The 27,764-nt window shown below is 37.6% G+C and overlaps 1 pseudogene; it reads right to left on the minus strand.

The window, feature by feature from the left end:
• LOC109079732 overlaps positions 1-27,764 on the minus strand; it is a 46,865-nt pseudogene that overhangs the window by 3,242 nt on the left and 15,859 nt on the right.

The following is a 27,764-nucleotide window of genomic DNA, read 5'->3' on the forward strand; positions in this document are numbered from 1 at the left end:
TATGGTGACCCATACTCAGAACTTAACCCATCCAAGTGCACACACACAGTAAACACACCCACACCGTGAACACACACTCGGAACATGACAAATCCTTCTCGAACAAGTCCTGTGCAGCACTGCAGATGACTTTCATAACCTGAATGAAGCATGTTAATGTGCTGCTCTTGCTCTCGCTCTGGTTGATGTGTGCTTGCGCTTTTCAACCCTTTATGATGTCATACAAGGCCATACTCAAAAAAAAAAAAAAATCCTTTACGAAACTTAGACGAACCCCGAAGGAGTGTATTTGGTACAGAAATAATCTGTCATACATCCAACTGTTTTTATTTGAGAAACTTAGGAGTGTATTTGGTGAGTGTATTTTGTGTAGTAATTACAACTACCCCGAAGGAGTGTATTTGGTACAGAAATAATCTGTCATACATCCAACTGTTTTTCAGAATGCATGAAATGGCATTAGACTTCAAGCAGAGGCATGAGTACAGTATATAAGAGAGACTGACCTGGGCTTACAGGTTGTGCGTGTCGTGTGCGAGCTGCTGCTGCTCCTGCATGAGCTGCTTCTGTCTGCTGAGGAGCTGCACCTGCTGGGAACTGGCCTGACAGTGCTGGTCCAGCTGCTGCAGTCTGACAAAACACACACCAATCAGTGTGCACCAGACAAACAAACACACACACACACACACACACACACACAAACTGAGTTATCACTGTATCAGACAGGTTTGACTGAATTTCATAAATCTTCTCTTGGCCTTGGTGTTTTTCAACAGCATGTGAATTTTAGGCTGTTTGTCGAGATGAAAGAATTGCTCAGAGACTTCACAGAAAATCTGTCAAAATTTTCACAAAGTGAACATATAACAGATTACTCTAATCTTAAAGGGACAGTGCAATTATTTAGGGTATATTGTCATTTTTATATCACTTAAAACATCTGATTTTTTTTTCTAAAACATAAAAATAGACATCTATCAGTATGTCTAAGCTTATATTCCATACATAGAAAGTAAATAGGAACTGGAGCTATTATTCTTCATAATGGACCATTAAAGTAGACTCTGTCCCCATCTGCCATTGGCTGGACAAACAGATAGTCCCGCCCCACACTCACATTATTGGTCCAATCAATGTTTCTTTGTGAAAGGCATACAAAGAGATGTTTTGACAGCAGTCTTTACAATGGCATGCATTGTACAGAGGTCTTAGATCATATCTCATAACTTTCAAAACTATTTTAAATTTTTGTCTACTGAAAGTCTTTTGGAAGGATTTTTCATCAGCTGAAGAATCTATATTTTGTTAAACAACAATACAATCCACCTTTTCTTTCGTGTGAAAAATTAAATATGGTGCTACCCTCACTTGTCTATTTTAATATTTAAAAAAATTGCATAAAATTTAGCATCTGTCTAAATATGTTTAAATAGGTTAAGCAACAATTAACAAAATTTTTTTTTTTTTTTCAGAAAGACAGTGCTTCAGTGCAAGACTGTATACGACAGTTGAAAACGGGCCTTCACTAGAGCCAGAGCCATTTTTAAAGCCTTTCTTTTCTCTCTGTCTGGTGTGACAGCAGATGTGACTCTGCTTTTGTCATTCACCTCTGATTCCTTAAATCCTGTCTTATTTGGGAGTGTGAGCAGAATAGTTCATCTGCCTGCGCTAGACAGCTTGCTCCTGTCCTCAGGCCTCAGACAAACTCTGTTGTCTTTTGTCTCCCTCGCCCTCATCCTCTTTCTTTTCTTTCATTTCTCTGCTGGACGTCCTGGTGTGAGCTGGACAGGGCTGATCACAGGGCTGTGGTGGGCATCCTGTCCCATGCTCGCGCCCTGCTGTGTAGGGAGCTGGCGCCACTGCTGCCGCCCACCTCCAGAGTCTGGCAGTGCTTTGACACTGGACCTCACCTCCTCCACACACTACTTAGCTCCAAATGTTCTTCTGTATTAATGCAGCCATCCAAACCTTTGTCTACCATTTCTGCTGTTCTTCAGGCCTTTCAGAAAGTACCATTCATCTGCTATTGTTTACCAAAATGCGAAATAAATAAGAAAAAGAAGAATAAGAGAAACTTAAGAAGTGAGAGCTGCAAGAACATGTCCATTATTTGTAAACCTGCTTAAGCTTTGTTAGTGTGCCATCTGCTTTTTTGACACAGGGTTTATTTTTCTTACTGAAATACATGAGTTTTATTGTTTAAGACTGATTCAGTATTAGTAAAAAAACAATCATTAATATGCAGAAATACAGACTCTATTTACTCAAAGTAAATATGTGTAAACTGTGTGCAGGCATACTGTATGGTATGACTTCTGAGTTACTGTATATGACATATGATTTGTATACTGTATGTGACTGACATCTACGACTCTGCTAATGATTTCTGAAACAAAAAAATACAGTGAGCTTATAGATCCAAATACATGAATTTACAGCTCTCTTATACCAAAAGTAAATGATTAAAATCCATTAAAAACAAGAACACTTAAATGTAAAATGAAATTATTATTATTATTAATTTAATACAATCATCATAATAGCAACAGCAGTAATAATAGTAACACTTCATTTTTTTAATTTATTAAATAATTAATAATTAGGGATGTTCATTTTAACCGGTTAACCGACCATTAAAAATTTTGACCGATTAATACAACCAGTTAACGGTTTAAAAAGTCATTTATTTATTTATTTTCAGTAATTTATCAAAATATTTTTAAAAAGGTTTGATGCATGGTTATAAATTTTTAATTAGTCATTTATTTATTTATTTTCAGTAATTTATCAAAATATTACATGCTTCACAGAAATAGAATATAAATGTATTTATACATCCATTTACATACATGTCTATACATAAGCATATATAATGAAGCATAATTAACATAAAAAAAAATAAAAAAAAATAACAAAAAGAAACAAAATAAAAGAAAAATAAATAAAATCCCATGTGGAACCCACCCGCCCCTTGGATCCCGATCCCCATATCTCACTCGCAGATTAAATCTAAAGCCCACGGAGAGTGGTCAGCAAAGAGTGCCAAGCCTCTATTGCTGACTCTTTGGCACCGTGGACTCTAGCTATTGACAAACTCCAAGTAAAAACAATATCCAAATACATTAAAAGCCAAGCTCGAAAGCTGAGTGAGTGTGGAGGTTTCCAGCGTGTGCAAGTGCCAAGCTCGTTTGTTTATTTATTTTGGGTGTTTTATGAGTTTTTTTTTATATTTTTTTAGAGAGAAAAAAAAACAAGTCACGTATAATAAATCGCATTTTATTATTTCATTCAGAAATAGGCCTAATGGCGACGCTAAATGTTTACAAACATTATAATAAACACTGTAAACATAGCTAGGCTATTTTATTTCCCCTCACTCCACAACAAATCCTTTCAATTAACAGTATTTTGAAAAGGACAAGGATTAAAAATAGGCCTTTAAGAGTTTTAAGTTCTAGCAATATAAACGACAAGCCAAAACAAATTCATTTAGGCTACAACAAAACTGAAACCAACGTTGGGTCTCTCATTCGACACAAAATCAAATGTTTCCGTATTCGTGATGTAATAAAAAATAAAAACATCTTTGTGCGTAAAATAAGCCTAAAGAAAAATAGGATGCCGCTTTCTGCCGTCTGGTTTCCTTTCGCACAGCACAAAAATGAACCGAAACATCGGTTTTCACTCATTTCCTTAATTTATTATTTAATTAAAAATACATTTCTCGTATAGGCCTATCTATTCGTTTAGCTTTATTATGTTTTTCTCTGCTCGCAGAAGCATGATGTGATATGAAGACCATGTGAATCCTCACGTTCTGTTGTTTGCTGCTTTTTGGCATGGAAAATTAATCCCACACTTATCCTTAACGGTTAATAATCGGTTAACGAGCGTCTGTGGTTGGTTAGGAAAAAATAACCGAAATGAACATCCCTAACCATATGCAAAATAATCACATTCATTGACTATGAAACAACGTTTATAAGGTATATACACTACCGATTAAAAGTTTTTGTTTTTTTTTGTGAAAAACATGAATACTTTTATTCAGCAAGAATGCATTAAATCGATTAGACATTTGTTTTCTATTTTACATAAATGCTGTTCTATTGAACTTTCTATTCTTCAAAGAATCCTGAAAAAAAGTAGCACAGTTTCCAAAAAAATAAGCAACACAACTGTTTTCAACATAGATCATAAGAAGAAACATTAGAATTAGAATGATTTATTAGAGTGATTTCTGAAGGACTACGTGACACTGAAGACTGGAGTAATGGCTGCTGAAAAGTCAGCCTTGACATCACAGAAATAAATTACACTTTAAAATATATTAAAATAGATAACAGTATTTGTTTAATATATTTTTGATCCAGTAAATGCAGCTGTGATGAGCATAAGAGACCTTCTTTCAAAATCATTAAAAATAAATAAATAAATAAATAGAAATCCAACTCCAAACTATGGTTATTAAACTCATACTAACAGTAGTGTATGAGTTTAATAATATTGGGGTATTTTTCAAGCAGTCAGCAACTAAACATATTGTCAGGATTAATCAAGAACTAATGGAATGATTATGAACTAATGGATGACTATTTATAATTCAGCTAAATCTAATGATTAGCCTGACATAATGTCACTTATCTTTTCCAATTCATTGCAATGTTTCCTCTTTATGCTGAGAGTGTCTTTATGTTGAATGAGCCTGTCCCGTCCAGTAGAACCAGCTCTGTGGCAGGCAGTATAATGTCAGGCACCCTGAGCACTTAAAGCAGGTTGTGTAATTCCCTCACCTCACACACAAGCCATCTGCAGCACCTTTGCACCTCTGGAGACAGACATGCTGCATTAACCTATTACACAATCACACCGCCCTTAATCAGCAAATGTCAAACAGCTCTCAATCTCCCCCATATTTATCTGCACTACAGGCACTCAGGGACTCAAATCCAACCAATGTGCATGACCCATGCCCTTGTTCAGGGCTGTGTTTGTTTGTGTTTGACTCCCATAAACCATCCCAAAGAAGAAAAAGAGAGAGAGAGAGAGAGAAAACTCCCGTAGTCATCTCTGAAGCTGGACTCACAACGGGAGTCTGATTAAATTAGAAGGCTGTCCAGCAGCTAAGGCTGCAAATCCAATAACCTCCCTCCATTTACTGGCACGCAACTTAATTAGGTTTTTAATACAGCTTAGTGCATGGAGCTGGGCTGAGCTGGCCCGGCCTGGACACTGCTGCCTCTGCCCGCTACCGAGAGAGCTGGAGACGGGTTTTAAGGGAGAGTGGAACTTCCCCGCTGACCCTGGTGAAAGGACACCATCTGCTGGCTCCCAGGCTAACTGAAGCCAGCGCAACACAGACACGGCAACAAAAAAAAAAGTTACAAATGGTATACATGGAACACTTATAAACAGTCTTGCAAATTAAACAGCAAGAATGTGCTTTTTAAATTGTTCTAAAATTTCCAAAATATCATGTGGTTCTTAATTGATCAATCTGAGGACCACTGGTGGTCCATAAAGGATGTGCTCAACTGGTCTGTGAGTTGACTGGTAAATAATAATAAAAAAAGGGTTTAAACGCTTATCATTTAAAAACAATTACAATTGAAAAACTCCAAAAACATACACTATTATTCAAAAGTTTGAGGTTGGTGTTTTTATGTTTTTGAAAAATAAAAAAAATACAGTATAAACAGTAATGTTGTGAAATAATATTAAAATTAATTTTAAATTTTTTTTTATTTAAATAGATTTTAAAATGTAATTTATTTCTGTGATGTCAAAGCTGAATTTACATCATTACTCCAGGCTTCAGTGTCACATGATCCTTCAGAAATCATGTGCTGATCTATTGCTCAAGAACAGATTTTATTGCTCAGTTTATATTTTCATGAGTGTATTTTTAGGGTTCTTGGATGAACAGAAAGTAAAAAAAAAAAAAAAAGATCAGCATTTATGTACAAATCTTTAATACATCCTTGCTGAATAAAACTATTAATTTCCTTCAAAAACATTTAAAAAATATATTGAATGAGGGCACTTTTATGTTGTATGTTGTTATGTTTTACCTGCTTGTGTTACCATTAATTTTGTTATTATTATGACATGAAAACCAAAACAACAGTTGAGTTATGGATTGGCAGCTCAAGACAGGAACGAGAGAAAAAAAAAAAGATATACGGGGTGATAAGTGGCAATTTCTGCTTTACTCCACTCCTCAAACACTGCATTAAGAAGTATTCTGGTGAATATATATACCCAGCTCTACAGGTGAATCTAAATTCATTTCTGTGGTCATCGAAAATATGCCTCAGATGCCCCTGAGTTTATAAAAGTATATAAATTCATTTATGTGTTTTTTGGTTGCTTACACTTTTTGTGAATATATATACAGTATATATGTATGTATGTGTGTGTGGTGTAAAAACAGTTTTTGTGAATTATCTGCAGGTGATGAGGCGCTCTGTGAGTTAGTATAATAAAGGGTACAAGAGCGTGAGTGGCCTGCAGTGCTGCCACCTGTACAGCGAGTCTTGATGCTGATGGACTGGACTGAAGTTCCTCTGCTCATGTGGCCTGCTGTGGCCTCAGGGTATGTGATATTTATGAGCGATGTTCAGTGCTTAGCATCTGTTTAGTGTTGGCCAAATGAATTGGCAAGAAGCAGTGAATACACTCTCATCTCTTGCGAACAGACGAAAAAAAAAAAAACACATACAAAGTGAAATTTACATAGTGACATACAGAGTGAAAAATATGAAAAATTCATTCATTTACATTACATGAATATAAAATTTAGGAAAAGCCCTTGCAATCATTTATTCTGCAAATCACTTTAGAATAAATTATTTAAATTTCATGTGTGAAAATGGTCTCTGAACAGTACAGCTACACAAATAAACCATTATGTCTTTTAGGATATTCTAATAAGAACAGGGCTCACAAAAACGGCAACATTAGCAGTTACATAGTACAGCATATCAGAACAAATGAGGCAGGTTTAGTTCCTTCAATGCACAAACAAACCAATAGAAGAAGATCTCAACAAATGGAACGACAAATCACTAAATCCGGTGAATTTACGAGGCTCCCATCAGCAGCATGCTGCAGATAGGCTTGGAGGAAGGATAAGCGGTATAGAATATATGCAATCTGTCTTGGCTTGCATAAAACAGGCCTGCCAGCGGCAGCAAGGATGCAGTCCCTCACTCCTCCCTAAACCCTCCTGCTCTGACTGACCGCAGGCCTGGGATCTCACAGCCTTAACCTGTTAAACTAGCCAATCTCTGTTGTTGAACATGATCTCTGCTTCACCTACAGTATCTGTGTTTTTGTTATTTACAGGACTGAGTTTGGACCACATGTAGACATGGTGCTCTTTTAAAGTATAAATGTTACCCAAATATATGATTAATCAGATCAATCTTTGGATACACAATAAATATCACAAAATTCTGACTTTTACAGTCTGAATTTGGTTTTTGAGCTACACAAATATGGCAATCCCATTTAAAATAAAATGTTATAGAGTGTTCATCTGATTTATTGGACTTGTGCAGCTTAAGACTGGATTACAGAGACAGCAGTGCGTGTAGATCTTTTGACCCTCCCTATTAATTGCAATAATTACCTATTTATGAGTCCCCTTATCCATATCCAAATAGGTTGACCCAAAATGGATGCATGCTTACAACACAACGCTTAATCTATTAAACAGTGGCATAATCGAATGACCACCAATACTGGAAAGTGGAAATCTTAAAGATATAACGAACATGAATTAGCCTAGGAGACAGTATGAGTTTTGTAAGCCATAATTTGTATTTTATTAATTTATTTTGTTTTATTAATACTACTACTAATAATAATTTATATAAAAATATAAAAAAGGTTAAAATAGCAAAATAGATTTAAAAAAAGATAAAAATTCTCTCCAGTGTGACACTGAATAACAAAAAAAAAAACTGTATTACACTATAATAAATCAATTTAAAATAAATGAATGCAATAATAATAAAGTAATACTAAAATACAATACTGTAACTTTGTTTGTCCTTACAAACATTACACAATGTAACCAAAAAGCCAGAGTAAAGTTTTGATCTACTAGACTACGTGCTACAACAAGAATCTGCTCTTAAATTATACAAACATTTACATTAGACTACACAACATTTGTGATGTCGGATCCCTGTAAAGTTTGTTACCACTATCAGCTTTTACTGCAGAAACTACACACACAGCCTGTGAAAGGAGCTAAGTGAGCACTATTTGATGTTATAAATGAGGTCTTAGCGGTGGATGGAGAGCGCTTGAATGCACCACATAGCGTTTTACAGTTTGCATGCCTTGGGATGTGCCCAGCACCCGTGTAAGCAGGAGCAGTAGAGCCACCGCTCCACAAGGCTCTGTCAGCAGGCCACGGAGCTGTTGCCCCCGGCAGTGTGGGCCAGCTGGTCCACGAAGGGTAGAGGAAAGAGGGAAATTAGGGTGGAGAGGCTCCCTGCTGCCCCCTAGCTGCATAATGAAGAGTAGGAGTGTGTGTGATGTTACGCCACAACTTGTTTCTTGTTAAGAGAAGAAAAATGTTAAGAAAAGAAAATGTTTCTTGTTAAGAGCCACCTGGCAGAGGTTTCAGTTTTTGAAAAAGCAAAAAAATTTTAATTAAAAATAAAACCAACCGTAATAATACATTCGCTTAGTGCACAGTGATGTGTTGTAGGGTTGAAGGAAAAGTCCATAAAACTTGATGTAAACTGCCAGGGCATTATATATATATTTTTCTATGATTCCTTTTTTTCTTACAGTGTATCACTCTAGGATTAGTTTGAAGTTCTTTGTACACTATCAATCAAAAGTTTGGGGTCAGTAAGATTATTATTATTATTATTATTTTTATTATTTTAAAGAAAATAATACTTTTATTCAGCAAGAAGGCATTAAATTGATCAGTTTAGACATTTATAATGTTTCAAAAAATGTATATTTCAAATAAATGTTCTTTTTAACTTTTCATCAAAGAATCCTGAAAAAAATAATCACAGTTTCCACAAAAATATAATAGGAAATGTTTCTTGAGCATTAAATCAGCATATTAAAATGATTTCTGAAGGTCCATGCCAGATGGAAGCCTGGAATAAAATTTAACTTTGCCTAAAGGAACAAATTACTTTTTAAAATATATTAAAATAGAAAACAGTTATTGTACATTGCAATAATATTTCACAACACTACTGTTTTTACTGTATTTTTAATTAAATGAATGAGCATAAGAGACTTCCTTCAAATTAATTTTTAATGGTAGTGTATGATGATTATGATCAACAAGGTAAAAGAGAGATTAAATAATATCCTGACATACTTGATGCATTTGATCCAAATCATTAGATTCTGACACTTATCAAAACCAAACACAGATGTTAACTAGACTTTTATATTTTCTTTTAAACACTTCTGAGAGAGGATTTTTCTTCAGCTGCACTGACATCTTTCTCTCTTCTGAAGTTCAGATTTAATAGTTATAATATGTCATGCTTACCTACCCACTATTAAATAATGACACTTTAAGCACAATTATTATATTTGATTTGAAGAGAAGTCCAAATTATCAAAAATGACCTCTTTTCAAAAGCTTTTATTCTAAGCAGACTGATTGAAAAAACTGTACTGTACATCTGACCCAGAAAAGACTATGATCAGAATACAGATGCTAAAGAAACAGTGACAAGCATCATCCACATCACGCATGCCATCTTCACTCCATGCCAACTTCATTTGCAAGTGAAAAGTTTACTAAGCTTGCTTGCTTTCGGGGAAAAGTGGCATGCTTTTTTTTCCTCACACACACAGAGTATTAAATGCACGAATGTGTGTGTAAGTGAAGGATGGGGTGTGTGGCAGGGAACCAGATGAAGCAGCCCTCGCCCGAGGCCCAGCCGTCTCCCCGGCAGCAGCGCGGCTGTTCTCGGCCCCGTTGCAGGCGGACATTTGTTCCAATGCACCATCTCCTCCAGCCTTTTCAGCAGCGCTCCAGCTAGTGCTACACATGGCTCTCCATCTACGCTCCCCTCCGTGCACATCCACACGCCGCTACCATCTTTCTTTATTTATGCATATGTATGGCTGACAGAAGCCTGTAGATTTAGGCACACATCTGCGTATATGCTACAACACTGCTTTAAAGAACAGGAGTGTGTTTGCTTCTGTGTGTGTTGGTGAGAGGGAGTGATAATGGGTAAAGACGCTCATTGGCAGATGTGTGTTTGTGTGGCTGAGCGGAGAAGAGAGAACGTTTGAGGAGCTTGTGTGAGCGGGGACTCGGAGCAGGTGAAATTTTGGACAAATATTCAGATATCAGGCTGGGTTCTGTTTCTAGGCAGCCCAAAATGATTCTCTATCAGGGTAGCTAACAAATACCATTTTTTATTCAACATCGAGACTTTGATTTGAATGTACAAGTGGATATTTTAGGTAGTTTATTAATCACCTTCAAATAAATATAATTATCTTCAGTAGTTCCTATACATGGTTCTGCAGTGTGACATACATTTTATAAAGCACAAAAGCATGTCTCTTAAGGGCGTAAAAACAGCATTAATAAGAATGAGCAAAATTATCATTTAGATGGAGTATAGTATGCCACTCCGCAGGATTGTTTTTCTTGTTAAATACCCAGTAATGCTTTCTGAAATTAATTTTGACAGGTTATGCATTATTTTGTGCTTTTTCTATTCAGTCTTCCCAAAATAAAATGAACAATGCAATTCCATGACTTGTCCAAAAGCTTTCAAGTAATTTGTGAACAATGGATGAAGTCTTAAAAAAAATAAATAAATAAAAACTATTTTGATTCAGAATAATTTGGTAATGAATCATTCAGACTGATCTGTGAACCAGTCTGATTGATTCACTGAAAAGAATCAAAATGATTCGATCACATACTGGACATTATGGCAGTTTTTCTCTATATAAAATCTTATTCTGGCTGATGTTTTTTGTCTCTGCAAAACTAGAAAAATGTATAAAAGTGTATCTATTATAGAAATGTTCATTATTTCTCAGGGGAAAAAAAATCCTGCTATTTCAAAGTTTTCTCATGTACACCCCCAAATGCATCAGTTTACAAAACACTGACAGTTATGCAGTAACGAGAAATTGCAATACTAAGAAATGATAATACATGTTGCAGTCTATACGAATAACATTAATTCTATATTTAATACTGGAGACATACCAGAGTTCTTAGGCGCATTCATTAAATTAAAGTTAGTTATAAAATTAAGTTTTAACATAAAAGTATATTGAATGTGTCTGGTGCTAATAGTACAAAAATTCTATCCTTATTTCAATTAATTCATTTTTATATTAGAAATGACAAGAACGTCATTCCTACATTACTTACAAATTCAAAACATACAATCAAAAATAAAAATATACATTTTTTGTTCCTTGACCTTTAAAGAGTCTTTGCCCTTTAAACTGTACATTAATAAGACAATATGAAATCAGGCAGAAGTATTAAAAAAATAAAAAAAACACTGATTACTCCATCCAAAAGTGGCTTTTACCACGCTAACATTAACCATCTTACACAGCAGTAAAGCGATGCCCAGAATGCATTTACAAAATAAAAATAGGATTGACACACATATGTATTATTAATGTTCTCTATAAAGCCGAAGCTATTACACACAATCGTTGGCCAACACTCTGAGCCTTTCATATATCACTGGCCCTAATCTCTAGGCAGAAAATATGCGAATACCACGTGGAAAATAAATAAATAACTTGCAGGAGTGAAACATTGTGTGCCGAAAAACCCCTGTGTTGCTTGGCGTTTGGCTCGAATGGTAAAAATAAATCAAGCTGATTTTCCAAATGTTTCATGCGTGCCACGCTGTTGCAGCTCTTCGCAGCACAGATTGTGCGCCCGATCAAGAATATCTGAGGTGGGGCCCCGGCTATTTGCATGTACGCCGGAGCCATTTGCACCTTCTTATTAACACGTACACCTTAACCCACGGGCGGTGGGGTGAAGTGCCCTACAGAGCAGAGACACCCGGGGCACTGAAGACGCGGGAGGGACCAGACCTCTCAGTCTCTTACTCAGAGCCGAGAGCTGAAGTTTGGCTCCGGCACCTTCTGTCTTACATACCAACAGCAGGAGAAATGTGTGTTTCAGCATCGCAATAAACAAAGCATGTAGACAGCGAGAGAGAGGAACAGTGCGATGCGGTAAACTCTCACAAATTGATTTTTCTCTATTTTGGCCAGCACATGAAATTTGTCCTCATGCACATTAAAACTTTTGCTTTGTGTTGAAGAATAGCTAGAACATATTAAATCCATTTGGAATAGTTCATAAAAAGCACAACAAAAAAGATTTAATTGCAAAAATCATCTCCAGCGTGTACATAAGTCAAATAAAAAAAGCTGTGATTATGTATTCTCTATGGTAAACGGAACTATAAATATTTCACACATACAGTATAGATTCTCTCTAATCGCTCCATCTCACCTCTGAGCTCGGTCTGTGAGCTCTTGTGAGAAATGTTGCGTAATTGCAAAGGTGACGAACCATTTTAACAGCTCCAGTTATGTGAGGAAAGCTCACTTACATGCCCACACTGCACAACTATCTAAAAACAACATCCTTTTCATTACGGGGCGGCAGTGGAAACGTAACTTTTCTTTGTATCTGCTTCTCTCTGGTTCGAGGAGGTGGATAATCACTAATATGTAAAGTTGTGGAGGAAACAGAAGGATGTTGTGCACCCAGCAGAAGCTCAGTTCAGGCTGGAGGTACTGTGGATACACCCACACTCACTCATTCGCCCACATGCTGGCTCGGGCGGTGTGCCAGACGCCCCTCAACCCTACACTCAGTGGCCACATGTGCCTCTGCCTGAAACACGCACACACAAATGTTCTGAAGTGGTATGAGCGCAATGCTCACATCTATCAGATATTAAAAAATAAAAAAACAGTATCTGATTCCAAGTAATATTATAGACATATTGAGGGGTTAGAAAGCTGCAGGATGTAAATCTAATCAGTGGCTTCTTGAATTGATAAACAGGCTGACAAAATGTAATTCCTGAAGAACAAAGTACACTACCGTTCAAAAGTTGAAGGCTTTTTTGGGTTTTTTTGGGTTGATAGATTTTTTTTCTTTTTTTTGAAAATACATGAATCAAGTGACATTAAAAACAATGTTACAAAATTGTATTTCAAATGTTTTTTTAAACTTCTATTCATCAAATAATCCTGAAGAAAATTGATGATAATAATGGGAAATGTTTCTCGAGCAGCAAATCATCATATTAGAATGATTTCTCGTGGATCATGTCATATGACGTCATGAGACTGGATTGATGCTGAAAATTAAACTTTACCGTCACAGGAATAAATTAAATAAAAAAAAAAATTGTATTTGAAAATTATTTTGAAATTGTAATAATATTTCACAATATTACTATTTTTACTGTATTTGTGATAAAATAAATGTAGCCTTCGTGAGCATAAGAGACTTCTTTCAAAAGCATTTTTAAAAATCTTACAAACCCCGAAGTTTTGATCAGTAGTGTATTCCAACTGGTTCTGTTAATTATTTGTACATTTATTAATTTACCTTATAGTTTGACATTCTTTTAATGCCTGAATTTTTTCAAGATTCTTTAAGGATGCCAGTCAGCAAAAACCTGATTTGTTGGGTGTGTCCAACTACAATATGTTTGTTTTGTTTTGCCCATGAAATTTGATGTTTACAGACCTTAACAAACAGATCAGATTTCACCACATGCAAAATTATCAATCCAAATTAGATTTGTGTGCAATGTGAGCAAAGCCTGAATTCTATAAATATATTTTAAAACACTTCAATCTTCAATCTTAATTGAAAACCTGTGAATCACGGGAGAAATTGACTCACTGTCACCCCAAAGATTTGCACCCCTAATTGTGGCTGGTTTTAGCTTTAGTCCCTCATGCAAATGTAGTGATGTCATGGTGTGATACACTGAACAAGCTCCTATAAGGAGTGTACATGTGATGCAGGACTTGAGGTCAGTGCCGCAGGTGTGCGTACCTCTGCTTCATGCGCTGGTGCATCCTCCCATGTTGCACACACTGCTCTCCCATCTCTTCACAACGACCTCGCAGTTTCTCAGCGCTCTCCTGCAGGTGCTCTTTCTCCAGAGACAACTGCTCGATCTCCGCTCTACAGTACGCACACAAACACATGCTTATGTTTTATAATCCACATTCCGATACTGTTAAACAAAGATGCTTTAACTCTAATAATGCTTGGTCTGATATTAGGCCATTCAGACCACGAATGCAGTTTAAATGCAATATATACACAATGTATCTGTACAGTCAGTTATCAGCTTATGTAATATTTTTTAAGAGTATGTTGAATTGAGGATTTAGTGGGTTGAGATCACTGGATGGGTCACAGGCAGATTTGAACTTGCATTAACCACTATGCTATGGCTCCAACACTAGTTATTTAGGCAGAGACGAATGTGTGGATCTTTCCCTTAACAAGACTACACTCTCATTGCACCAGAAACACCGGAGCACTCTGCCATCAGGTACAGCCCTGCCAAGTCAACTTCATTAGCTGCATAAACACCCTGCTCTCCAAAGTTAAAGAGCACGGAAGACATCAGCTCCCAAAAACAGATCTTTGATTTAATGTGTAAACATGTTTAATGTGCTCATATAAGCCAACAAACATCGTAATGGGCTATGTTTGATTAAGCTGTTAAAGATACAAGTACTTAAATCCACCACCACAACTAGCATGAATATGCTGCATCAGACACGTGAGCAACCTTCATCCAAGTATTATGCAGAATGAACCTTGTCACCAGCGTGCTGCGTGCTCATCTGCCTATAGGTTTAAAACACTGCACTGAACAGAAGGCCACACTGTCACCGGATATAAAACAACAAGGCAGGGAGATCAGCAGATGAAAATAAATCAAGTGTGTGAGTCTATACACCATCCCTGTGAGCTCATGAATGTTTACATGACTCTAAATAGCTGTCTCAAGGGAATCATTGGGTTTTTTTTTTAACTGAAAAATAAAAAATCAACAATTAAAATAATTGTTATATGTGAATGTAAAAATTGTATTTAATGTAGTAAATGATTAACATATACCTGAACTTATTATTTTTTAACATCAACATTTTAAATTATATTTACTATAAATGTATAAGAGAAAGTGCATATTTTAGGTGTTGTGACCAGTCACTATTTTACTTTTTGGTACGTAGCCCTGTAATAAATGCAATAATGTAGTGTTACAAAATATTCTTGCAAAATCAACCCTGACAGGAGACAAGGTGAACATTATCCCTTATGTATTTTTTCAAATATCCTTGTTTATTTTAAGCTTTTATATTGATTTCATTCAAGTTATGCAAATACAGCTTTCTTCACCTTTTGTGCTTCTTTGCGGTTGACTTAAATAGTACTGTGCCATAACATGAATTTTTAAAGATACAAATATTCCGTCCCAGTTAATGTACGGTAATAAAAACTGTATGTATGCTAGTAAAGTATGAGAAATGTTACAGTAAAACATGTCACAGTGAGACACACTGCCTGGCATTCATCAAAACCCCATGTGTGTCTTCTTATCTGACGACAGAAACACTAAAAATGCAGTAAATACAGTATGGTTAGTAATACGTTGAGATGATTCACCGCATCCATCTTCCTTAGAGGTCTTCTTGAGTTCAGCGTGCGGGTGGAAGGGGGAGGGCGAGCAGCAGTGGCCTGTACCTTCCCAAGCTGGGCTGACTGACCATGGCAGATTGCAAGCTGCGATGTGAGTAATGCGCTTTACACTGTTTTAACAGCTGACTACCCCAGAGGCCTGAGGTGAGAGGCACATGTGATGGGCAGAGAGCAAAGCCTGCGCGGAGGACAGGCTGGCGTGTGCCAGGGTACAGTGACAGCTCCCTTACTGGGGCACAGACTAGAGCAGTATGGCACGGAAAGGATGCCACGCTCTGGATAACACACCGCGAGTGGCTCTGCGCTGAATGTCGGACTCACAAAGCATCAACAAGATCAAACAGTTGAGAAGACGATGTCAAGCAATCTGCATTTCAAACATGGAAACTCATTTTCACTGATCTCACTGCAAGGAATAGCACAGTTACAGTGAGCACTATGTTTAGTTCAGCTGTAGATATGATAGACGTCAGAGTCATGACCAAAGAAGCTCTGATATTTGAAACGGCACATATCCATCTCAAAACAGCGAGAGTTCCAACATCTTTTGACCAATGAATTTCCAGTTATTTACCAATTTGTGATGACTACTTCATTCGTTAGTGAACTTTGTCAGTCATGATTCACAAATTAAACATTTCACAGCTGATCAAAAAATAAAAAACTATTAAAAATTTTGCACATTTGCCACTTCCAGGTTTTCCATAGCCATAGAAACCTTGAACACAAGTGTACATGTAGGTCTAGTACCTGGCATGAACTTGACTGGGTTCAGTTTTTTTTTTTTTTTTTTTTTTTTTTTTTTTGTATGGTGTTGAATTTGTAATGAAAATATGAATACGGTATACATGATCTGAAAGTGCTTCGTACCTGCTGCTCCGGGCCAGTTTCTCCAGCTTTGCCCCGATCGCCTGACACTACTCCTTCAGGTTTCTGATCAGGCTGTTCTGAGCACTCAGAAGAGCATCTGTTTCTCTGACTGTGGACAGATAATGCATTAACTCATTAACACAGCAAACACACAGATGTGCTAAAATATATAAGACTGGGACAGCAACACAAAGCAACAAACAAATAATGTTCTTCCTGGGCGCAAAAGTTTAGGATCATGTGTCAAAATCTGAAATTGAGAATTGAGATGATCCAAAGAGCATCTTGTGTTTTAACGGAGGAATATCTGACAATCTGTACAAAAAGTCATATGACCACTGTCACAAATTTTCCTGTTTTATTAGTGGTTGTTCAGTGCAGAATCAGACAAATTTATTACAGGAATGTAGTAGCATCGTGGATTGTAATGTTAATTAAATTTAGTTTTCATTAAGTTCAAAAAGGTCAGAAGCTGTTAAAAATTTACCAAAAGAATCCTACTGCGTTGCTGCACTTTGAAACTAGCTGAGCAAACACCACACACAAACCAGGATAAAGGAAACAAACTGGATTCTTAACAAAGGGGCAGAGTTTAAGAAAATGTGGTATCATCTAGAGGCGATTCTGTCTTAACTGCTAAAATCAATCCGTTTGGAGTTAGAGAGACTGGGATGGGGTACAAAAATAATTAGCTATCAAGAGTGGCCATTATATGCTTAGAGAGGGAAGTGGTCTGCGGTATTAAAGGGCTAGTTCCATAAGCCCAGAGAGCTTCCTGCTGAGCCTCTGATGCCATTTCTCTTTAGACAACATGTGTGCCGTGCAATCGGGCCAGAAAGAAGCTCTTTGTTTTCTCTACACTTTGTTCTGGCAATCAGCATGCCTCAAGTTTCTGGAAACACAGGTAAATAAACTAAAATCGCCCATCCAGATGGTGCAACAGATGTGAGAGCAGCACTCTGAAATCAGCAGACAGTGGGCAGTGCTGCCCACCTCCCCCCATTTTTAAACGCTAACCAATACGTAGTGCCGAAGCTCTGGAGCGCCGAGCATCTGCTCCCTTCGGCCAGCCAAAGGTTACAGGTGTTCCTGATGCCGTCCTGCACAGTGTGGCTCACGCCTGGAGCGTGTGGGGGTGAGGCAGGCGGAAGGGCGGGTAAGGTGGTTGTTCTGGCAAGGGACAGCGCACCGGCAAACACCCACCACTCCTCTCGTGCTGCGCCTCCATTTGCTGGAGTGTCTGTGTCAGCTCACGTTCGCGCCGCTGTGCCTGGAAGGTCAGAGCGGCCATGTCCTCTCCACAGCAGAGCTCTACCGCCTCCTTCTCCTGCCTGCAGAGTGAGAGAGAGCAAAAAATGAGATGGATACACATGTAGATCAGTGATGTACATGAAGCTCTGGCAACATTCAACAGTAAAGTGTGTGATTTTTGTGCCACTAGCGTCACCATTCGGAACTGCAAAATTAATGTTTTCAAACAGGTTTCCTGATCACTCCCCTCTGTCATTGGTCAGATAATCAGACAGCCCCACCCCAAATTTACGGCACTGGTTGTCCCAGCCAGTGGCAGGCTGGATCAGGTTGCTCATACAAACAGAACAATGCTTTGAAAGACGCTGCATTTTAAGCTGCAATAAGAGTATTGTAACAAACACAACCCACATTTAAGCAATTCAAGGTACAAGAAGTTGTGCTATATAGAACAACGTGCAAAAACAGCACAATAAAAATGTTACAACACTATTAAGGGCACAGATTTAACTTAACTACTAAGACAGTTCACCCAAAAATGAAAATTCTGTCATCATTTACTCACCTTCATGTTGTTTCAGACTTGTATGACTTTGTTTCTTCTGTGGAATATAAAAAATATATATTTTGAAGAATGTCTCTGTGTTTTTGTCCATACAATGGAAGTCAATGGTCACCAAAACCGTTTTCTCAACAGCATTCTTCAAAATATCTTCTTTTCTGTTCTGCAGAATGAATGAATGCATACAAGTTTGGAATGACATGAGATATACAGTAGTAAATGATGACAGAATATAAATTTTGGGGTAAACTATGGCTTTTGTGTCATAGCTACACCGGCAAATCAAAAACCATGACCAGAACTATCTTACTAGGGTCCAAAATTTATTAAGTATATATATAATAGTATATAATAATTTATTATTAAATGTATTAATATATTAAGCCAGCAAAACATGTCTGAATGTTTTTATGAGAAGTAGCATGTCATATACAGTATATGATGCTTCTAGTATCAAAATAACTTTGTTATTTGGAGCAAATATGTAAGGAAACAAAAACCTATATTTTTTCATGGTAAATAAAAATTATGCAAAGTACAGTTGTATAGTCGGTAAGACACATTTAAGGCTGATAAATTCACTTAATTTGCCCAGTATATGCAGGTGTGACAACAAGGTTATTTTGAATCTAACGTATAGATTATACATTATACATCAACACATCTCTTCTCGCTCTACCATATTCACACCCCATGCATCACTTCATTTATGGCACCCTCATTTATTTTACTGTTGATTTCCCTCACCTGTGCTACGCAATTCCTGGAATGCTCTGGCAGTACTGTAATCCATTCTACAGATATGCAAATAAAGCTTTGTTGACTCTCAGACATAAAGAGAAAAGTGTGAGAGAAATGTGCCACATACTACACAATGATTTCTGAGATATGATATCGATCAGTAGATCTACGTTAAAGCACCTCAAAGGTGGAAACAAAAGCACACATTCTTTACTCAGCCGCCAGGTTGAAGAGCATCACGTTATGATCACCACAAATAAAATAACTAGTCTACACTACAAAAGAACCGACATAATGCAGGCCAAAGAAAGTAAGACAAAAAAAAAAAAAAAAAAAAAACGCCCACAAAACTAAAGTCAAAGTGTGTTAATTAACAGTGAAGCCTGAAAACTTTTCTCGCACACTGGGTTTGGAATGTAGCTGGAGAAGTGACCGTCTCTGCAGGCCTGCTGTCGTCTGGAGTGTGAAGGCGCTCCGCCTGCGAGAGCTGTGTGAGAGAGAGCGAGCGGGGGGGGAGCGCTCGGCCCCCGCTGTGCTTGAACAGCGGCCTAAAACACCATCCACACCAGCGCTCAGCAGGGGCTCACAAAGGCCTCACAGCCAGCCATTTGTTACTGTGGCTTTCCAGGGGGCCCAGCCACTCACTGGGGTGCGGGGGTGTGGATGGAGTGGGGGGTGGGTCGGGTGTTTGTCGACCAATTAGCATGAGAGAGACCGCCAGAAAGTTACCGAGAGCACTTTAGGGAAAAAGTTGGTTGAGCGAGAGGCCTTCGAGCAAGATAGTGTGGACAGACACAGACAAGACAGAAAGTTTGTGTATCTAAAGGAGAAGAATGGAAAAAAATATTTAAAGTAGTGTGTGGCTAAGAACAGAGGTGTTAGCATGCATTGATTGCCAAGTATACAAATCAAAAAAATTGACATTTTCATAAAATGATTCTTATACACTCAAGTTTTATCAATTAAATTAATGCCTAATATTGAATATCACTAACATGTCATATGTACTGTAGATTTACTAGAAACCATGTGTATCTATCAAAGTATCAAACAGTGCTATTGCTAAATGTATTCATTTAGGATCCAGTGACAGTGAAGAAATTATATTTTACCAAAGGTTTGCTGACTGAATATAATGTGATAAGATAAATATACTGTGTACCACAAAATAACAAACACTGCGAAAAGTGCAGTACAATTCATGAACCCAATGACTCTTGTGAGCTGGTTTCTTCAATGAATCACTCAAGAAGACTCATGAATCATGAATGAGTTATCGTTTTGAATCAGTTTGTTGAAGAATTCACTGAATGAACTACCTGAATCAGTCAAGCATGGATTGCTAGACCACAAGTCATTCCAGTCAATCATGTACGACTCAAAATGAAGCAAGAACAGTACTTGAAGGGATATTTTATAACCCTCATTCGCTCCAAACATAACTTTTGTAACTCTCAAGATATTTGGAAGAATATTGGTTAGCACTGACTTCCACTGGTTTAAAAAAAAAACATTTTTCTAAATATCTTCTTTTGTGTTCCACCGCAGAAAGAAAATCATGCAGGCTTGGAACTACATAGTAAACTATGACAGAATTGGATCACAGAATTTTAGTTTTTGGATGAACTATCTCTTTAAGATTTGTGAAAATTATGAAACTTAAAAGGAAAAAAAAATAGGGATGACAACATTTTTTAATGTTTTGAAAGAAGTCTCTTCTAATTTCTAAGTTCTAATTTATTTATTTCTATTATTTCTTTATGTAATTTATTTCTGTGATGGAAAAGCTGAATCTTCAGCAGCCATTACCTCAGTCTTCAGTGTCACACGATCCTTAAGAAATAATTTTAATATACTGATTTGGTGCTCAAGAAACATTTCTTATTCACAGATTATTCTTTTTACATATTTTATTTATCAAAACAGATCAACTTGCAAAATTTGCATCTTTGTTAAATAAATTTCAAAAAGTACTGATATCTAAAAAATTCTCACTGACCCCAAACTTTTGAACAGTAGATATACATTTATTTGACATATTTTATGTTTATGTGTAAATATATGGGTATGAAACACTTCTTGATGCATTTTGAAGTCATTTCATTTGTGTTAATTAAAATCTGAAATGTCATCCATTTCAAGTGTTTGCACTGGCATGCACGGTTGTAAAGCCAGGTCAGACAGCCTGACTCACCTCGCAGCCTCTCCAGCCACTCCACAAAGGCAGGTCAGTGTGTGTTTGCTCACTGCTGGTAATGATGTGAGCGAGGCCTAATGTCCTCCGGTCAAGAGCCATAGCCGGGTTGGTCGGTCTGCCTGGTAGGGAGCAGCGTTGAGCCGTGGAAAGCAGTTTCCGTAGCTGGGTGCTGGTGAAGCGCGAGGGCCGAGGGCTGCCTAAGTGGGTACTATTCAAGCTGTTGCCCATTTGATTTGGACTACCACAGACCGCTCGAGCGCAGAGTTTGCAGCACCCTGTGGTGCTCCGTGATCCTACGCCAAAAATGACCAAATGTTACCGTTCCTAAAATGTGCACAAATTGGAGTCAGCCGTTTGGCTTCATGAGCACTCGACAGTACACAAGGACACTTCACATCGTTTGTATGTTAATATATGTGCGAGAGAAACTTTCAAAAGTTAAGAAAGTACAGGCTGCACTGCGGGGTAAGAAGGGAAATGGACAGAAGTTGCTAATCTGGCATTCTAACATTCACCCCGGTTTTGTGATACAATTTCAGGATGACATCCTCATCTTTCAAGCAGCAGAAAGATTGCAATTCCGTTTACAAGCATGTGAAGTTATGCACAAACATTTCATGTAAAAAAGCACAGAAACCTAGAATTTTTTTGCTCTCAAGATATCAGAGAAAAATTGGCTGGAATGCTAAGACAGGAAGTAGAGCAAAGTGTTCACACTCTCAAACTTCAGCTGTTTTATAGCATTTATTCAGCTGCACTGGGTCAGTGTTAATCGCGCTGCTATTTCCTGTCTCCCAGTGACACGCTCGCCCCCATCCCTTCAGGAGCGAATGAAACAGCCCAACCTGAGCCACCCGAGTCTGGTCTGCGAACGTACACACCCTATATTTACTTGACATCCAAACCACATCTATTAGCGTGCACGTCAGCCTCTCCATGCATCGCTCGCCCCTTATCGCCCCCCTCCCCTCGCTGCTCCCTCCCACCCTTTTTCCTTTAACTAAACTGGCTCTGGCTCCCTCCATCTGGTCCCCTTTCCTTCAGCAGTCCCGCACCTGTTCACACCTCCTCTCCTGTTGGACCGCATTGAACATTTCCTCGGATGCCAGGGCTATTTTGGCACTCGCAACCTCTCTGTCATTCAATCCATCTGTCAGAAGTGAACTTTGTTTACCGCCAGCTTCTGCTTTCTTCTTCAAGAAGCGCAAAACCCCCTCAAGGTCAGAGGCAAAACGAATTGCAGACGCCACCAATTTACAAACAACCCCCTCCCTTTCTATAAGACACCCCTATCAACAAATCAACTAATCACGATAATCATTTTTTATTACGTATCCGTAGAAAATCTGTTGTGTTTTGAAAACGAACACAGAGGAAGCCGATATGTGTTCACATATGCTGAATAAATATCCACATTTTCAGATTTGGTCAAGAAATTGCAGATTTTTGATTTATGTTTATGATAAAGACCAGGATTTCCATTTCGACAGAAATACAGAACAAGATACAGAATTTCTGAATAGCTTTTGTAAAAATCAAACAAGCAAACAAACACAAAAAGCCCAGCTCTGATCAAAAGTATAGTTGATTCAAATTGATTCATATGATATAATATAAATTCACAATCATGTCATTCCTAACCTGTTTGACTTTCTCATCTAATTATTTCTCACATGGAACTCAAAAATAGATGTTTAGCAGAACTTCCAAGCTCCTCTTTTTCATACAATGAAAGTGAATGGTGACCAAAGCTGACAAGAAAGATTTTTAGTGAATAGCAATAATAACTGATGACACTGATGAGTAAATAATGACAGTTTCATTTTGAGGGAACTGTCCCTTTAAACCATCCTAGTATGAACTAAACCTCAGTTAAAAAAATATTTAAGAGTGTTCTGTGATGTACATTCTGGGACAAAATGCACAAACTGGACAGAAATGAAAGCGCAAAGATGAGAAGAATGAAAAGAGGAAGAAAACAAGACAGAGCGCTATCCCTAGGTGAAACAGCCTGTGACAGCGCTGTTGAGGCTTGTGCTGTGAGTGTGTGACGCATTTCCACAGCTCGGGTTGACCTGGAGGGGCTTGTGCCAGACCCCCCACTTGTGTCACCTCACACAGGAGGCCCAACTAATCTGTGCTGCCTTCATCATCCCACCATCACACACCAAACGCGCTCTCCAACAGCCCAACGTGCCTATGCTTAGAAATCAAACCTGCCACAAAAAGTGCATGGCCGGCATAACAAATAGTGCTTTTAACCCACAGGGTCTCGGGCTGCCGGGTCTTAGGGTGGTGTCCATCTCTTCCGCTCCTCTTTCATGGCGGGTTTTTGTGGAAGGATGCCAACTTTGTGATGGACTCCTTATGCCATCTGAATAGTGGAGTAGACGGGGAGAGAGAAAAAAGGGGAGAAGTATAGAGAAAGCCTGATGATATGGGCCTTTAAACTGTATGTTATAAGCATGTTAATATAAATTTACTAATAATGCTTTCGGACATAACAAATGGACTACTTAAAAAAAAGAAGTTGCATTCTCCGGAAACAGATCAAAGTTGCTTGATTAAACCTACTCCAAAACAGAGAAAAAAATTCAGATACAGCTGAGCAAATGAGCCAAGCACACTAAAATGCACCCCTAGAAACATGTGGGCCATTAATCAGAAATCAGCACTTTGGCCCCAGCTACTGCTAATATGGAACCTATAGGAATAATAATAGATTGAAGTCTATTATTGAAATTGCACTTATGGTGACCAAGAAAAAAGTGGCATAGAGACTTAAAAAAAGCGGAGGAGGAGAACAACCCAGCTTCCAGAAACAGTAAGTAGGGCACTTTCTCTGGGCAGAGTTGGCCCAAGTGAGAACAGTTGCACCCGACAGATTTGCTCCCACTTTGCCTGGGGACTGACAACATTCTGTCCTGTACCATCATGACACAGAGCTGGGCCACCACACTGGAGCAGTTCTCAACACACACGGACATATAGTTTTAGTAGGACTGGGAGTTTAAAGTTAAACAACAAAATCTTATCTTAAGATCTTGAACATGATTGAAACTGAAACTTCACTGGCATAAATATTTGCTTCGACAAGAGTTTGGTTTGCAAACTATGATTCTTCACTGAAAGATAAGATTAAGAATGCATTGTATAATACTAATTAATAATAATAATAATAATTCCTTACATTTATATAGCGCTTTTCTGGGCACTCAAAGCACTTTACATAGAAGGGGGTATTTTCCTCAACCACCACCAGTGTGCAGCATCCACCTGGATTTATTAAGTATACACTAAAAGTCTGTAAGATTTTATGTTCTTAAAAGAAGTCTTTTATGCTCACCACCAACTATTTGATAAAAAATATAATAAAAAATAGCAATATTGTAAAATATTACTACAATTTAATATAACTGATTTTAATATATTTTAAAATATAATTTATTCCTGTGATGGCAAAGCTGAATTTTCAGCAGCCATTACTCCAGTATACAGAGTCACATGATCCATCAGAAATCATTCTGGCATCAATCATGTTGATGTAGTGGTCAAGAGACATTTCTTCTTATTATTAATGGTAAAAATAGTTGTTTTGCTTTATATTTTTATGGGAATATTTTTTTCAGGATTCTTGGAATAGAAAGTAAAAAACAACATTCATTTGAAATAGTAACAATCTTTTGTAACATTATAAATGTCTTTACTGTCACTTTTGAGCAATCAGCAAAGATCTGCTAAAAAAAGGGTTACTTAAAAATATATACACCATTAATCATTTTAAATTGAAAAAAAAAAATGTATTGTACACAATTCATATTTTCAAAAATGTGCTTAAGACATGAAATCTTACTGGAGGGACTAATTACGCTAATTTTGTAGACCGTTATATACTGTTCTTGAGTTATGCATTCATTTCCTTGAAAATATATATTATACAATAAACGATATATTATACATAGATTATACTGCATTGGGTATTATAGTAATGATAACTGATAATTAAATTGTGGAATCACACTGAATTTTCATCTGAAAAATTATTACACACAAAGTAGTAGTAGTAGTGACATGCCATAGCTGCCTAACATTTCCACTAAATATGAAAAATTCATTAATTTAGCAACATCAGTATTAAAGTCATTTTAACTGTCAATGATCATGTTTAAAAGGAAAGTATGTGCCATGTTTGGAGATATTTTCCCCTCTGTGTAAATTGCACAATGTTTCAAACATATGCATTCTGTTGGCAAACGCTGCTAGCTGTAGCGGCAGTATTCAGAACGAGAGTGTGTGTTCTCTTGTGTACACTACATTGTCCTCTTAGGGGCCTGTAAATAAATGACACATATGTAATTGCCTTGAACTTGGTTACACTGTTAAATAATGGAGCAAACTGCTGGCAATGAGTTGAGGGCTTGCTTGGTTGAGGGGCATAGCCTCTGGCATTGCATCTGGTCTTATAGGCCAGTGGAGAAACATGCATGGGGTGGGCTGGGGGGGTGTGGATCACTGCTGATCGATGCAAACATTACACAAACACACTGAGTTTGATATATTCTACATACTGTTCAATAACAGGTTCTTTAGTACTTTATTCCTCTATTCTAGAGTCAATTTTTAATTTTAACTTAATGGCTGGTGCAGTAAAATGTGATACGATTGTCACTGAGAGATTATTTAATTTGTTTATAAAATATTAATGTTTAGATAATTGGAAAGTAATTTTGTTTTCGCACTGCAAAAAAAATTCTTTTTTTTGATGAACCAACTTAAGTTTTTTACATCGCTATACCGCATGACCCGAGTTAACAAAGTCTGCAATGTCGCCTCTAAGACGTTGAGAATAACATAAGACAAAAGCCCTCTTCTTGCCCTCTGCCTTGTGAAGTGGAGGAGGAGCCAGAGGCCAGCAGCCCTGCCGGCGAGGCGTGAAGACGTGGCAAGGTCTCATCCCAGGCCAACGGGCACACCACTGTCAACATCATGACACTCACTGGGCGGCTCGCCGGCACTCTCCTGCCTGGCCGGCAGCGGTCCCAGCTGCCCCATCCGTTACTGTCTGATTAGTTCTGCTAAGCAGCCCCTCCCCTCCATGCCCCATCGCCATCTGCTCCCCCAACAAGATGGCTACCACCCAGCACTGCGCACACCGCCCTGCTACCTGCCAGTGCCCATGCCCGCACTCACCCCAAAGCGCTAACACGGCTTTTTCGTTCACTACTACTTCTGAAAAGGGGCGGCAGGCTACGCTCTTTTATTTGCTGTCGGATGGTACATGCGCTTCCCGCTGACTTGGTTTGCAGCAGTTTGGTGGCACGGCAGACTTTGCTCACCGCGGCAGCCTCCCTCTGGCGTGGGGCTGCATCTGCTCACTCTTTTATTCATTTTCCGATTCTTCACTTTTCAGGGGATTGTCATCCTCTAAGCGTTCACGCGCGGCCGAGGGAAAGCAGAGAAGCGTGCAAAGTTTAATGGAATTCTGGGGTGGGATGAACAACACTTTAATGCCAACGCTGCAGTTGGTCTCACAGTTCTTGTCGGCCAGTCACAAGAACTTAGCAATTGTTCAAGAACTTAGTGAAAGGACGAGTCAATGACACACCCCAACAACCAGACAAGTTGTGTTGAATACTTTGGTCAATGACATACAAAATTACCCAAGGTTCAGAAAATTTGGTTTAAAACACCTGTGCCAAGTTTTTCGTAATGAACTCTATGCATTCATGTTGGTTGCATGTGGTTTTAAAAACAAACAAAAAACTTTTGTACCATTTTCAAAAAAAGTTTCATTTAAATAAATAAATATGAATAAATGTAATAAAAATGTAACGTGGTATGCCATCAAGTATGCCTTACATCTTCAATACATGTGTGTGTAGCGATCTTAATCATAATTTTATATATATACTTTTTTCTTTTTACAAATATGATAAATTATTATTACATTTTTAAACAGTTGCACAATGTGTCATTTTACATCCTGAACTAAACGCCCTAAAAAGGTCTAATTATCTAATATTTTTAGACACTTTTTTGTCAGGAATTTCATTCTTTTAATGAGGCTTTTTTTTCTTCTTCATTATATCATGACAGTTGTATCACCTTCACATTTTTAGATTTTCTAAATGAATTTTAAATACATTAAAACATACTTATGATAGAATAGATACATTCAAGTCATTTTTTTATGAATTGCATTTTAAAGTTTTTGAATTAATTAATTGAAGGAATTAATTAGTTTAATCCGAATAATTGAGCATTTTACTAATTGATATTTTTTAAAGTTTTTGAATTTATTTATTATCTGATTTAAAAAAAAAAAAAAGAATTATGTCCAGCCTTCATTTACGCTCACATGTTCAACAACAGCACAGATGTCAAATTAA

The sequence above is a fragment of the Cyprinus carpio genome, chromosome A13 (assembly GCF_018340385.1).
Source record: "Cyprinus carpio isolate SPL01 chromosome A13, ASM1834038v1, whole genome shotgun sequence".
Lineage (NCBI taxonomy): Eukaryota > Metazoa > Chordata > Actinopteri > Cypriniformes > Cyprinidae > Cyprinus > Cyprinus carpio.